This window comes from Leptonychotes weddellii, unplaced genomic scaffold (assembly GCF_054177405.1).
Source record: "Leptonychotes weddellii isolate Sample4059 unplaced genomic scaffold, ASM5417740v2 HiC_scaffold_4191, whole genome shotgun sequence".
Classification (NCBI taxonomy): Eukaryota; Metazoa; Chordata; class Mammalia; order Carnivora; family Phocidae; genus Leptonychotes; species Leptonychotes weddellii.
The window spans coordinates 88-11946 of NW_028008472.1; the positions used below are offsets into that span (position 1 = coordinate 88).

General features: G+C 41.4%; 1 long non-coding RNA gene across 1 annotated transcript; it reads left to right on the forward strand.

The window, feature by feature from the left end:
- Positions 1-1016: 1016 nt before the first annotated feature.
- On the forward strand, positions 1017-11644 carry LOC145719401 (uncharacterized). The gene is made up of 3 exons (XR_014142354.1): positions 1017-1217; positions 6529-6756; positions 10893-11644. It is a non-coding gene; the product is annotated as an uncharacterized LOC145719401 (long non-coding RNA).
- Positions 11645-11859: the final 215 nt, after the last annotated feature.

Below are 11859 nucleotides of genomic sequence, written 5' to 3' on the forward strand. Positions count from 1 at the left end.
ATCAATTTTTAATTTAATTTTTATTTTTTATTGTTCAAATATAATTCTTATTCTTTTAAAAAATTTTTTTAAAGATTTTATTTATTTGTCAGAGAAAGAGAGAGCGAGAGAGAGAACAAGTACGCATACATAAGCAGGGGGAGTGGCAGGCAGAGGGAGAAGCAGGCTCCCCACTGAGCAAGGAGCCCATGTGGGACTCCATCCCAGGACCCTGGGATCATGACCCGAGCCGAAGGCAGATGCTTAACCAACTGAGCCACCCAGGCATCCCTGTAATTCTTATTCTTGACTCATTTTTCTTTTGTATTTCTTTATGATATTTTTTTCTCTGCTTTTCTCAGCTCTTTTTTTTTTTTTTAAGATTTTATTTATTTATTTGACAGAGACACAGCGGGAGAGGGAACACAAGCAGGGGGAGTGGGAAAGGGAGAAGCAAGCTTCCCGGCTGAGCAGGGAGCCCAAAGCGGGGCTCGATCCCAGGACCCTGGGATCACGACCTGAGCCGAAGGCAGAGGCTTAACAACTGAGCCACCCAGGCGTCCTTCTTAGCTCATTTTTTAATATGCCCATCTGGATAACTCCATCTTGGAAAGTCATGCAGTCAGTGATAAGTTTTGAACAATATTCAGATTTCCTATAGAAATTTAAATTTGGAATAGAAGACGCTATTTACAGGGCAAAAAACCACAGAAAGCCAAAACCCTGAAAGGGAAGCCCCATACGGGAAGGCTAGAGTCTTGAGCATGATCCTAGACAGAATTGAAGGATAAGACATTTCAGTTTTCAGGGTGCCTGGGTGGCTCAGTTGGTTAAGCATCTGCCTTCAGCTCAGGTCATGATCCCAGGGTCCTGGGATCTAGTCTCGCATCGGGCTCCCTACTCAGTGGGGAGCCTGCTTCTCCCTCTCCCTCAACCCCTCCCCCTGCTCATGCTCTCTCTCTCTCTCTCTCAAATAAATAAATAAAATCTTTAAAAAATTTTTTTCCATTTTCCAAGTATTTTTGCACCATTTAATTTATTCCTTTTTGTATTTTCAGGAGAAAGGCCTTTTAAATGTCCCTTTGAAGGCTGCGGTCGGTCTTTTACAACATCAAATATCAGAAAAGTGCATATTAGGACACATACAGGAGAAAGACCGTATTACTGCACAGAACCAGGATGTGGGAGGGCATTTGCCAGTGCAACCAATTATAAAAATCACGTGAGGATACACACAGGTAACAGTCTCTGATTTCTTTGTCTTCTGTTTTTCTTCCATAAACCTTTTTCCAGTCGTTCCCATCCTCCTTCTACCACTTAGCCTGGTGGAGGGGGATTAAGCAACTTAAAAAACCCTTCACATTAGCATTTATACATTCATTTATTCAACAGTTACTGAACATCTGTTGTGTGCTCCCCTGCCAGGCATCAGACATACAGAGACAGATATGACATGGTCAAGGGCAGTTGAACTGGGGAGAGTTGACAGACCTCTAATTGCTACGGAGTGCAGAGTGTCTCCCATTCCTTGAACGAGATGCTGTGGGAGTAGAGAGGGGAGCAACCACCTCTGTGGAAAGGGAGAAGCATTCAGGGAAGGCTGTCCAGAGGAAGTTGGCTTTTAGACTGAGTCCTAAAGTTTGCTAGCTAGAAGGCGGGGGGCAGGTTATTCCTGACTGGGGAAACGGCGTGGTTAAAGGCACAAAGGTATGAAAAACACGATTTATTTGGAGAATATGGCAGGCATAGGGCACGTGTGGAAGACTAGTACGAAGTGAAGTTGGAGGGGTAGGCAGGGGCCTTGTGTCTGCACTATCATGGTAAGGGTGTTTCTTAAACTGGGCTTTTGTGCTGTTTGTGGGGCAGAGGGGGAGGGGCGGTCTGTGGCTATATTCTTTTTTAAAAAACAGCTTTATTGAGATATAATTCACATACTGTATAATTCATCCATTTAAAATATATGATTCATTGTGTGCCAACTATACTTCAGTAAAAATGAATAAATTCATTAAAGTATATGATTCACTGTTATTTAATATATTCACACAGTTGTACGACCATGAGCATGATCCAATTTTAGAGCATTTTCATTCCACCTAAAAGAAACTCCATACTTGGGCGCCTGGGTGGCTCAGATGGTTGGGCGTCTGCCTTCGGCTCAGGTCATGATCCCAGGGTCCTGGGATCGAGTCCCGCATCGGGCTCCCGGCTCGGCGGGGAGCCTGCTTCTCCCTCTGACCCTCTCCCCTCTCATGCTGTTTCTCGCTCGCTCGCTTTCTAAAAAATAAACAAATAAAATCTTTAAAAAAAAAAAAAGAAACTCCATACTTATTAGCAGTCTCCTCCCACCCCCACCCCTCAGCCCTTCGCAATCATCATTCTGTCCTTATGGATTTGCCCATTCTGGACATTTCATACACATGGAATCATGTAACATAGGGTGTTTTTCATCTGGCTTCTTTCACTTCGCGTAGTGTTTTGAGGCTCGAGTTCTTTCCTTTTAATTACTGAATAGTATTCCATTATATGCATATACCACATTTTATTTATCCATTCACCAGTGGCTTTCACTTTGGCTGTTATGAATCATGCTGCTCTGAGCATTCATGTGCAAGTTTTTGTGTGGAATTATGTTTTCATTTCTCTTGGGTGTATACTTAGGAGTGGAATTGCTGGTTCATATGGTAACTCTGTGTTTAACATTCTGAGGAACTGCCAAACTGTTTTTTTCACAGTGGCCGCACCATTTTACAGTCTCTCCAGCAATGTATGAGGGTTCCAGTTCTCCACAATGCAGCTAACAATTATTAGCTTTTTGATGATAGTCATCCTAGCAGGTGTGAAATGGTATCTATCTCATTGTGCTTTTGATTTGCATTTTCCTGCATCCTAAAGATGTTGAGCATCTTTTTCTGTGCTTATTGACCATATGTAGGTCTTCTTTGGGGAAATGTCTACTCAGATCCTTTGCCCATTTTTCAGATTTGGTTCTTTTTATTGTTGAGTTGTAAAAATACTTTATTATATTCTGGATACAAGTCCCTTATCAGATATATGATTTACAGATATTTTCTCCCACTTTGTGGGTTGTCTTTTCACTTCCTTGATGGTACCATTTGCAGTACAAAGGTTTTTAATTTTGATGCCGCACTTTGTGAATGTACTTTTAGTCGTTGGGAGGGGAAAGGCAAATGGGAGGCAAAGGCAGAATGTGCATTCGTTTTTTAAGAAGTTGTTTAATACATTGTCTTGATTACTGGTATTAAGAGTAACTTTGCAATAATTTAAAATTAAAAGACATTTTTACAGAATGGAACTTTCTGCAGTGTTTCTCTGGCTGCATTGTTTCTCTGGCTGCATTCCTCGGATCCCTGAGTATCTCTGGAAATCTTTTCAGGGATCCACAACAACCCCTTCCCTTTGAAGAGAGTACATTAACGAATCTGAATATCACTATGGGCAGAGAAGAAACCTTAAGAGGATTTAAAGAATGTTTGCTTTTTTTTTTTTTTAAGATTTTATTTATTTGAGAGAGTGAGAGAGAGAGCACAAGCTGGGGTGGGGGATGGGAGGGAGAAGCAGGCTCCCTGCTGAGCAGGGATCCCTATGCAGGTTTCAATCCCAGGACCCCGGGATTATGACCTGAGCCAAAGGCAGACACTTAACTGACTGAGCCACCCAGACATCCAAACGTTTGCTTTTTTTTTTTTTTTAAGGAAAAAATCAGTCCATATTATAGAAAGATGTTAAAGGGAAATGAGACCAATGGTGAGGAAACTGAGGGCTGTTAGAATGTTCAAAGTGAGTGAGATAGAGGATACAAATGAAAAGACATTGAAGAGGTATTGGCACAGGACTTGGTGACTAAGTTAGTCACGAGGTGTAAAGAAAAACCTATCAGTCTAGTTTGTGTGATGGGTTAGATGATAATCGTTAAATGGGGGAGAGCAGGTTGGAAAGGGAAGATAACGCTGTCAGTTTGGAATCTTTAGGTCTCTGGGTATCCTTCCCCACTTGAACTCTTACCATCTGTATATTTGCTGTAATGATTTGCAAAATTTTTACCCAAAATTTATGATCCAAACTGAAAACCCACTATAATGAATCTACTTGTGATGCATTTTTTTTTAAAAATTTTATTTATTTATTTGACAGAAAGAGACACAGCGAGAGAGGGAACACAAGCAGGGGGAGTGGGAGAGGGAGAAGCAGGCTTCCCGCAGAGCAGGGAGCCCGATGCGGGGCTCGATCCCAGGACCCTGGGATCATGACCTGAGCTGAAGGCAGACGCTTAACGCCTGAGCCACCCAGGCGCCCCATGTGATGCATTTTTCTATAAAAGAAAAAATTTTTAAGTTGCATGTGAGTCTGAGTGAGAGAACATAGGACACGCTGAAGTCATGTTTCTGATACAGTCGTATCTTATGCTTACATTGTGTAATATGCATTATTGCCATCATGTTCCCTACTATTAAAGTGTTCTCTAAGAAAATGGAAATGCCTGTGAAAACCTAGGAGGCCTGGAAAAGAAAACCATAGATTAGAAGAAAAATTATATTTTCCTAATATAATTTGTACTTCTTTTATATCTTTAAGATACTTGATTTTTAGATTGTAGTACGTTTGTGGTGTAGAAGGAAAACAGAATTCCTGTCTGATATTATACTGTATCATTGTGTATTACACACCAATGTATACCCACTACTGAATGTTAAATAATTAGATAATTGGTGTTTGAAGTGCTTCATATTATGTAGACAGTCTTGGTGGATTATAACACAGTGCTTAAGAGCCTTTGATATTTGGGGAAATTGGCTGGGTTTTTTATTCTTTTATTTTTAAAAGATTTTATTTATTTCAGAGAGAGAGAGAGTGCACAAGCGGGGGGAGACAGGCCTAGGGAGAGGGAGAGGCAGACTCCCCGCCCACTGAGCAGGGACCCTGGGATCATGACCTGAGCCGAAGGCAGACGCTTAACCAACTGAGCCACCCAGGCGCCCATTGGCTGGGATTTTTAGATGGGCTGGGAAAACATTATTTTTCCCATTTAAAGCAAGTGGAATATAGACTCATTACCTAAAAGTTTACTGTTCCACATGTTTAATGGGCAAATTAGATTCCAGTAAGAGGGATGCCTACATTAAATTTAGCCATACTGATCTTTGGAACATTTAAATAAAGCAGTGCTCTTAAATGTGATGCACATTGGATTCACTTTTTAAAAATAGGCTTATTCCCCATATTCTGTCTGCACAATTCTGACATAATTTTATGGAATGAGGCCCAGGCATCGGTTATCTTTAAAAAGCTCCGTCATAAAAAGCTCCGTGTGTGTGTGTGTGTGTGTGTGTGTGTGTAAAAATATATAAAGAAATAACCCACCCACCCGGGTCTTTTACATGATTGAGAATCATTGAAGTAGAGAGATGCAGTACATAGTTACAATTTTTGGTCTGACCCAAGAGGTAGGTCTGGACTGGAAGAAAAGATTGGCTAATGATCATCAAGTAGATGATACAGTAAATGCCCACGTTATGCTATGAGTGGAGTGCAAATATTCAGCCATGTAAAATGCAATCCATTCTTGCAAGTTTGATTAGAGGACCCAGTTGAGGCTGTGCAGATAGCCGGTAGGGAGCTCCAAAGCTCAATTCAAATCCACTTCTGTCTTGACTGTGGTTTGGTGCCACCTAGTGGCTGTTTCTGCTTCAGCCTAAATATCAATGGGGCAGGTTTTCTGTTGGAATTGCCTGCCATTTCCCTGCCTGGCCTTGCCCTCACCAGGTCTGTCCCACAGTCATTTACCAAAATAAGAACATTAACCTGCCCTGCTTTGAGAACGTAGACTGGGCAGAGGAAGGAAGCAATTTCCAATTACTTTATGCTCAAGACTTATGTTACAGATTACATTAGGGTGAGATTTTACTATTTATGGGTGGTTTTACAGTGTTTAGAACCATGCAAGAAAATGTGATTACTCAAGGAAGGGTGCAAAATGAGAATAAAGTAAGACATGCACGTGTATGCACACATGCATATGCACATTTTAGAAATTATATGGGTATGTCCTTTTAGATTTGTAAGTGTCCAGACCATGTCTAGTAGACTTTTTAGACAATCCTTTTTTATTGTCCTTATAAAACCCTTAGGGAAAGCTGTATTTGTTATAGTAATAATTGCATTTATTATTTTTAGTATACTGTTATTAATATCTAGCTTGTCTAGTTGTAGTTAACAATAAATGAGTTTTATCAAAGCTTAGAGTTAAACTGGGCAACATCTTCATCCTTTTCTCGTCCCTTGAAATTAAGGGAAAAGTGGTATTCAGGCACTCAGATAAGACTCAGAATGCAGACTACCTTCTGAGCCAAGACAAAACCATAGTTAGGGGAGTCTTTTCTTGTGTTCTGCCTCATGGCGATATAGAAAGAGATCTGACAACTATCTATTTTTGCTATTAGAGGCTTTTTTCCCCCATGGGAGGAATGGAATGATTATGCCTTCATATGTAAAAGCTGATTTGTGTGTGTGTGTGTGTTCTTTACTTAGGTGAAAAGCCATATGTTTGTACAGTCCCTGGGTGTGACAAAAGGTTTACAGAATATTCCAGTTTGTACAAACATCATGTTGTTCACACTCATTCCAAACCATATAACTGTAACCACTGTGGGAAGACCTACAAGCAGATCTCCACACTGGCCATGCACAAACGGACGGCCCACAATGACACTGAGCCCATTGAGGAGGAGCAGGAAGCCTTCTTTGAGCCTCCCCCAGGTGAGTGTTCTTTCCAGTAAACCTCTCTCTGTGTTGGGGAATCAACAGCTGTCATAATTTGTGATTCATAGCATTTTCTCAGATAACAAAGTTTCATTCACGTAATCACACAGATACAGAATTTACAACTGTAATAAGTGCTATCAAAGAAAGGGACTTGGTGCTCTGGGATGTCTAAGAAGGGAAGTTAGTCTAGTCTGGGAGGTGTTTTTTTGTTTTTTTCCCTGTTTAGTTCTCCACTTGTTAAACAGAAGGATGGCAATAAAGTGGATTTAGGACACGCAGCTCGAATTGCAGTTTTTCTTCTGTCAGACCTGGTTGCACTTACCTATATGCTGGAGGGTTTTCGCTCTTGACTGTGGCTTCTGTTCGGCAAGGAAAGCTGTAATTGTCACTAAAGAAGCCCTGGAACCTGCCAACTTTGAGATCAAGCTTATTTCAAGTGCCAGTGGTCCGAGTGGTAGGAGCAGAGGAGTCTGACATGCTGGGAAGCAGAGGAGGGACCCGCAGTCTCCGCCTTGCTTTGAGCTGAGTTTGAGTGATGTGAATTCTTGTGCTGCTTAATAAAGTGATCTCTAGGTATAATAGAATGCAAAGGCAAAGAGTTGCAATAAATCTCTTGCACAAGCCATGTGAGCTTTCTGGTTTTGTAAAGTTCATTACAGGTTAACGAGACACACTTCTTAAATAAGTTAAAGTAACAGCTACTAGGAGAGATGGTAGAGGGTGGATAGGGGTTAATTTGGTGGAGAGGGAGGGATTCGGCAGGAAGGGGAAATAAGGAGCAAAGTCAAGAGGACATTCAAGTGGAGGGAAGGGCACATACAGAAAGCCCTGAGGTTGGAGAGAGCAAAGTAAATTGGAGAGGCTAAAAGAAATCTGGCCAGTGGGGCACTTCTGCTTGGGATGGCGGTGTGAAATGGAGCCAGAGAGCAAGGGAGGAGCAGCTGGGCTATTTGGGTGCACTAAGGATGTTGATTGTAAGCATTAGAGCGGTTTGGCACTCCTAAATAACTCTTCGCTGATTCATGTGCTGTTCAGTAGTATAGGAGACAAAAACATTCATTTCGATAAGAATAAACTCTTGGGAAAAAATGTTAGAGGATTACATTCTGTGATTTCAGTTAAATAACGTAGGTAAGTCGGTAAAGTAGGTGAAGGTTTTCTAAAAAAACAAAACAAAACCCAGGTTGTCCTGCTCTTGCACCGAGGACCTCCTAAACGGAAGTAGATTTGAAAATGAAAAGAAATCCTATTTTCCCCTTCTTAAGTTGAAGTGTTGAAAAACCTTTAGGTGAAAAAAGTTGGTTGGAAAATAAGGGAAAGAGTACATCATTCACTACCTGCTACAGTTCTCATTTGTCTTTTCAGACGTCTGTCATGTGATAGAAGTAACAGCTCCTTCCGTCCTGGATGCTGTGTTTTTTGGCGAAGCACCCTGAGTGCGGACAGTCAGATATTCCTGCAACTGCTGGGTCCTTGCAGTTAGGAAGCAGGCTTTGTTTTGTTTTTGTTTTGTTTTGTTTTTTCTAAACAGGCTTTAATGATGACAAGCTCAGGTTTTAAAATTCTTTTTTTAAGCTTCTTCAGTCTCTTCCTTCAAAGTCGATCTTTCAGATTGTCTGAATTTCTTGTATTCTAGAAAATAGTCCGTAATATGATAATGCACATTTTGTTAAAAAAAAATAATAAACTATGATTGTTTTTCTAAGAATAGGGATGGGTTTGCGATCCTTTCCTCTCCTATGATTCTCGAGGTTCTGTAGCCCTTTGGGATAATAGTATCTAAATGGCTGTGACACAGAACAGACAGACGTGAAGTAATGGCCGCCGTGGAGATTACACCACCATGGCCAGAGCCGTATGCGTGCGTGCGTCAGCCACTAACTTGGAGAAGTACTCCTAAATTAGCATAAGTCCTTCCTTGAAGGAAGAAAACCCCCATATTTACCCTCTTTCTGGCTTTGTGGGAGGTGGAAAGCAATAGAAGAGAGGGAACAGCAGGCTTCCTGGTTGCCAAGTATAGCAGTAATGGACTGTTGAAAGTGCTGTTTACTTGCTGGTTCTTTATGAAATAAAGAAGTGGATGGTGGTTCCTGTTCTGTCCCTTATTAAATGATTAACCTTACCCCAGATAATATGCCATTACGTTGTCTTTACACAATGTGGTCATTGTGTACTGATGACTTGCAATCAATCACTTGTGTTAAAGAGTAAGTAATTTAGTATTAGAAGTAGGTTCTGTTTACACACCATTCTGGTTTTGTGGTTAATGTTTATGAAGATTGTCTTATCATTTTTAACAGCTTCTTAAGTGACTGCAAGAACTTCATGCATACTTGCCATGTTGGAAGGGTTATTTGCCAGGCAGTCTTCCTGTCCAGTACCTCCCCACCATGCCCCAGCACACATGCACAGTATCACATAATGACTCCAATTAAGAATAAAAGGGGTCGCCTAAAATTAGAACTTTTTTTTTTAAGATTTTATTTATTTATTTGAGAGGGAGAAAGAGAGAGCATGAGCAGGGGGAGGGATAGAGGGAGAGGGAGAAGCAGACTCCCCGCTGAGCAGGGAGCCCACCGCGGGGCGGATCCCAGGACCAATCATGACTCGAGCAGAAGTCTGACGCTTTACCCACTGAGCCACCCGGGAGCCCTCAAAATTAGAACATTTAAATTTGATGTGGAAAGGTTTGGTTTGGTTTGGCTTTATAAAAGTGGAGGTGGAAGAATCGGAAGGAGGTGCTGGAAGCCATTTTTATGATTTGGAATATAATACATATACACTTTAATCTATACAAGTATTTCGGTCATACTTAAAATATTCTCTTTTCGAAATACAAATCAGAACTACACTGTGACATCACCTCACACCTGTCGGAATGGCTAAAATCACACAGGTGTTGGTGAGGACATGGAGAGAAAAGAACCCGTGTTCACTGTTGGTGGGAATGCAAACTGATGTAGATACTGTGGAAAACAGTATGGAGGTTCCTCAAAAAAGTTAAAAATAGAACTACCCTATGATCCAGTAATCGAATTACTGGGTATTTACCTAAAAAATACAAAAACACAAGGGGCGCCTGGGCGGCTCTGTTGGTTGAGTGTCTGACTCTTGGTTTCAGCTCAGGTCGTGATCTCAGGGTTGTAAGATTGAGCCCCGCATCGGGCTCCATGCTCAGTGCAGAGTCTGCTTGAGATTCTTTCTGTCTCCTTCCCTCTGCCCCTCCCGCTTATGCTCTCTCTCTCTTAAATAAATAAATAAAATCTTTTAAAAAAAGAATACAAAAATACTAATTCAAAAGGATACATTCACCCTTATGTTTATAGCAGCATTATTTACAATAACCAAGGTATGGAAGCAGCCTAAGTGTCCACTGATAGATGAATGGATAAAGAAAATGTACACACACACACACACACGATGGAATGTTATTCAGCTATAAAAAGGAATGAAATCTTGCCATTTGCAACGACATGGATGGAGGCAGAAAGTATTATGCTAAGTGAAATAAGTCAGAAAAAGACAAATACCATATGATTTCACTCATGTGGAATTTAAGAAACAAAACAAAGGAGCAAAGGGAAAAAAAGAGAGACAAACCAAGAAACAGACTCTTAACTATGCCTAGCAAACTGATGGTTACCAGAAGGGAGGTAGGCGGGAGGGGATGGGTGAAATAGGTGATCGGGGGCGCCTGGGTGGCTCAGTTGGTTGGGCGACTGCCTTCGGCTCAGGTCATGATCCTGGAGTCCCGGGATCGGGTCCCGCATCGGGCTCCCTGCTCGGCGGGGAGTCTGCTTCTCCCTCTGACCCTCCTCCCTCTCGTGCTCTCTGTCTCTCATTCTCTCTCTCTCAAATAAATAAATAAAATCTTTAAAAAAAAAAAAGAAATAGGTGATCGGGATTAAAGAGTATTGTGATGAGCACCAGGTGATGTATGGAAGTGATGAATCTCTATATTGTACACCTGAAACTAATATTACACTGTATGTTAACTATCCTGGAATTAAAATAAAAATTTGGGAAAAAAATAAATAAATATTCAAAGTGATTAAAAAAGAAAATATATCCTCTGTTTTCTAAACAGCTTGATTGGTTGGTCAAATAAATGATTCATTTGTTTTAAATAGGTCAAAGTGAAGATGTTCTTAAAGGGTCCCAGATCACGTATGTTACAGGTGTGGAAGGGGACGATGTTGTATCTACACAAGTAGCCACGGTAACCCAGTCTGGGCTGAGTCAGCAAGTTACACTCATATCCCAGGATGGGACTCAGCATGTGAGTATCCACCAAAAGCCAAACAAGTTAAATAATATTTCTCTGACTATGGACGTGGAAGGCAGGTTGGGCCCCAACTGAGGAAAGCCTTGAATATCAGCTCACAGGTAGTGCTAGAGCTGACGGTTTTCCCTTAGGCTGCTGAAAGAGACTGCATACAGGGACATTAGGAGAGAGGATGCTTGTGACTCCAGCATTCGCCTGGTGTTATTGGTGTAGTTCAAAGGTGAGGTGATAAAGGTCGGTACCACCGTGAAATTGAGGGCTTGAAAAGTAAAGGATCTATGAGAAAACATAGAGAAGCTAGGATTTAGTAGCTGATTAGATCCAGGAGGTGAGAGTGAGAAACCGGCAGAGCCTTGCCTGAGGGGATGAGGATATGATGACATCATTAAAAGATCGTGGGAGGGGCGCCTGGCTGGCTCAGTCAGTGGAGCATAGGACTCTTGATCTTGGGGTTGTGAGTTCAAGCCCCACATTGAGTGTAGAGAGGACTTAAAAATAAAATCTTTAAAAAAATAAAAAGATCCTGGGAAGTCAGCAATGGGCAAAACTGTAAAATGTCCAGAGTGCAGCTCTCTCCCTACCTGGAGTTAATGGGAGTTCACTTAACTTACCTCCCAGAATTAATAGACCAAGTCTCTTGATTTCCCCAGGAAAAGCAAGTAATGGTTATTCTCCAAACCATTGTTTTGTAGATGCCACTAGCCTAAAGTAATCCAGACTTGATTTCATTTTTAAGCTCCAAGTAAGGTTGTCTCTACCTGGTAGAAATAGGCATATGGGGCTCTTTATCCTCCTATAACTGTCTCTTCCAC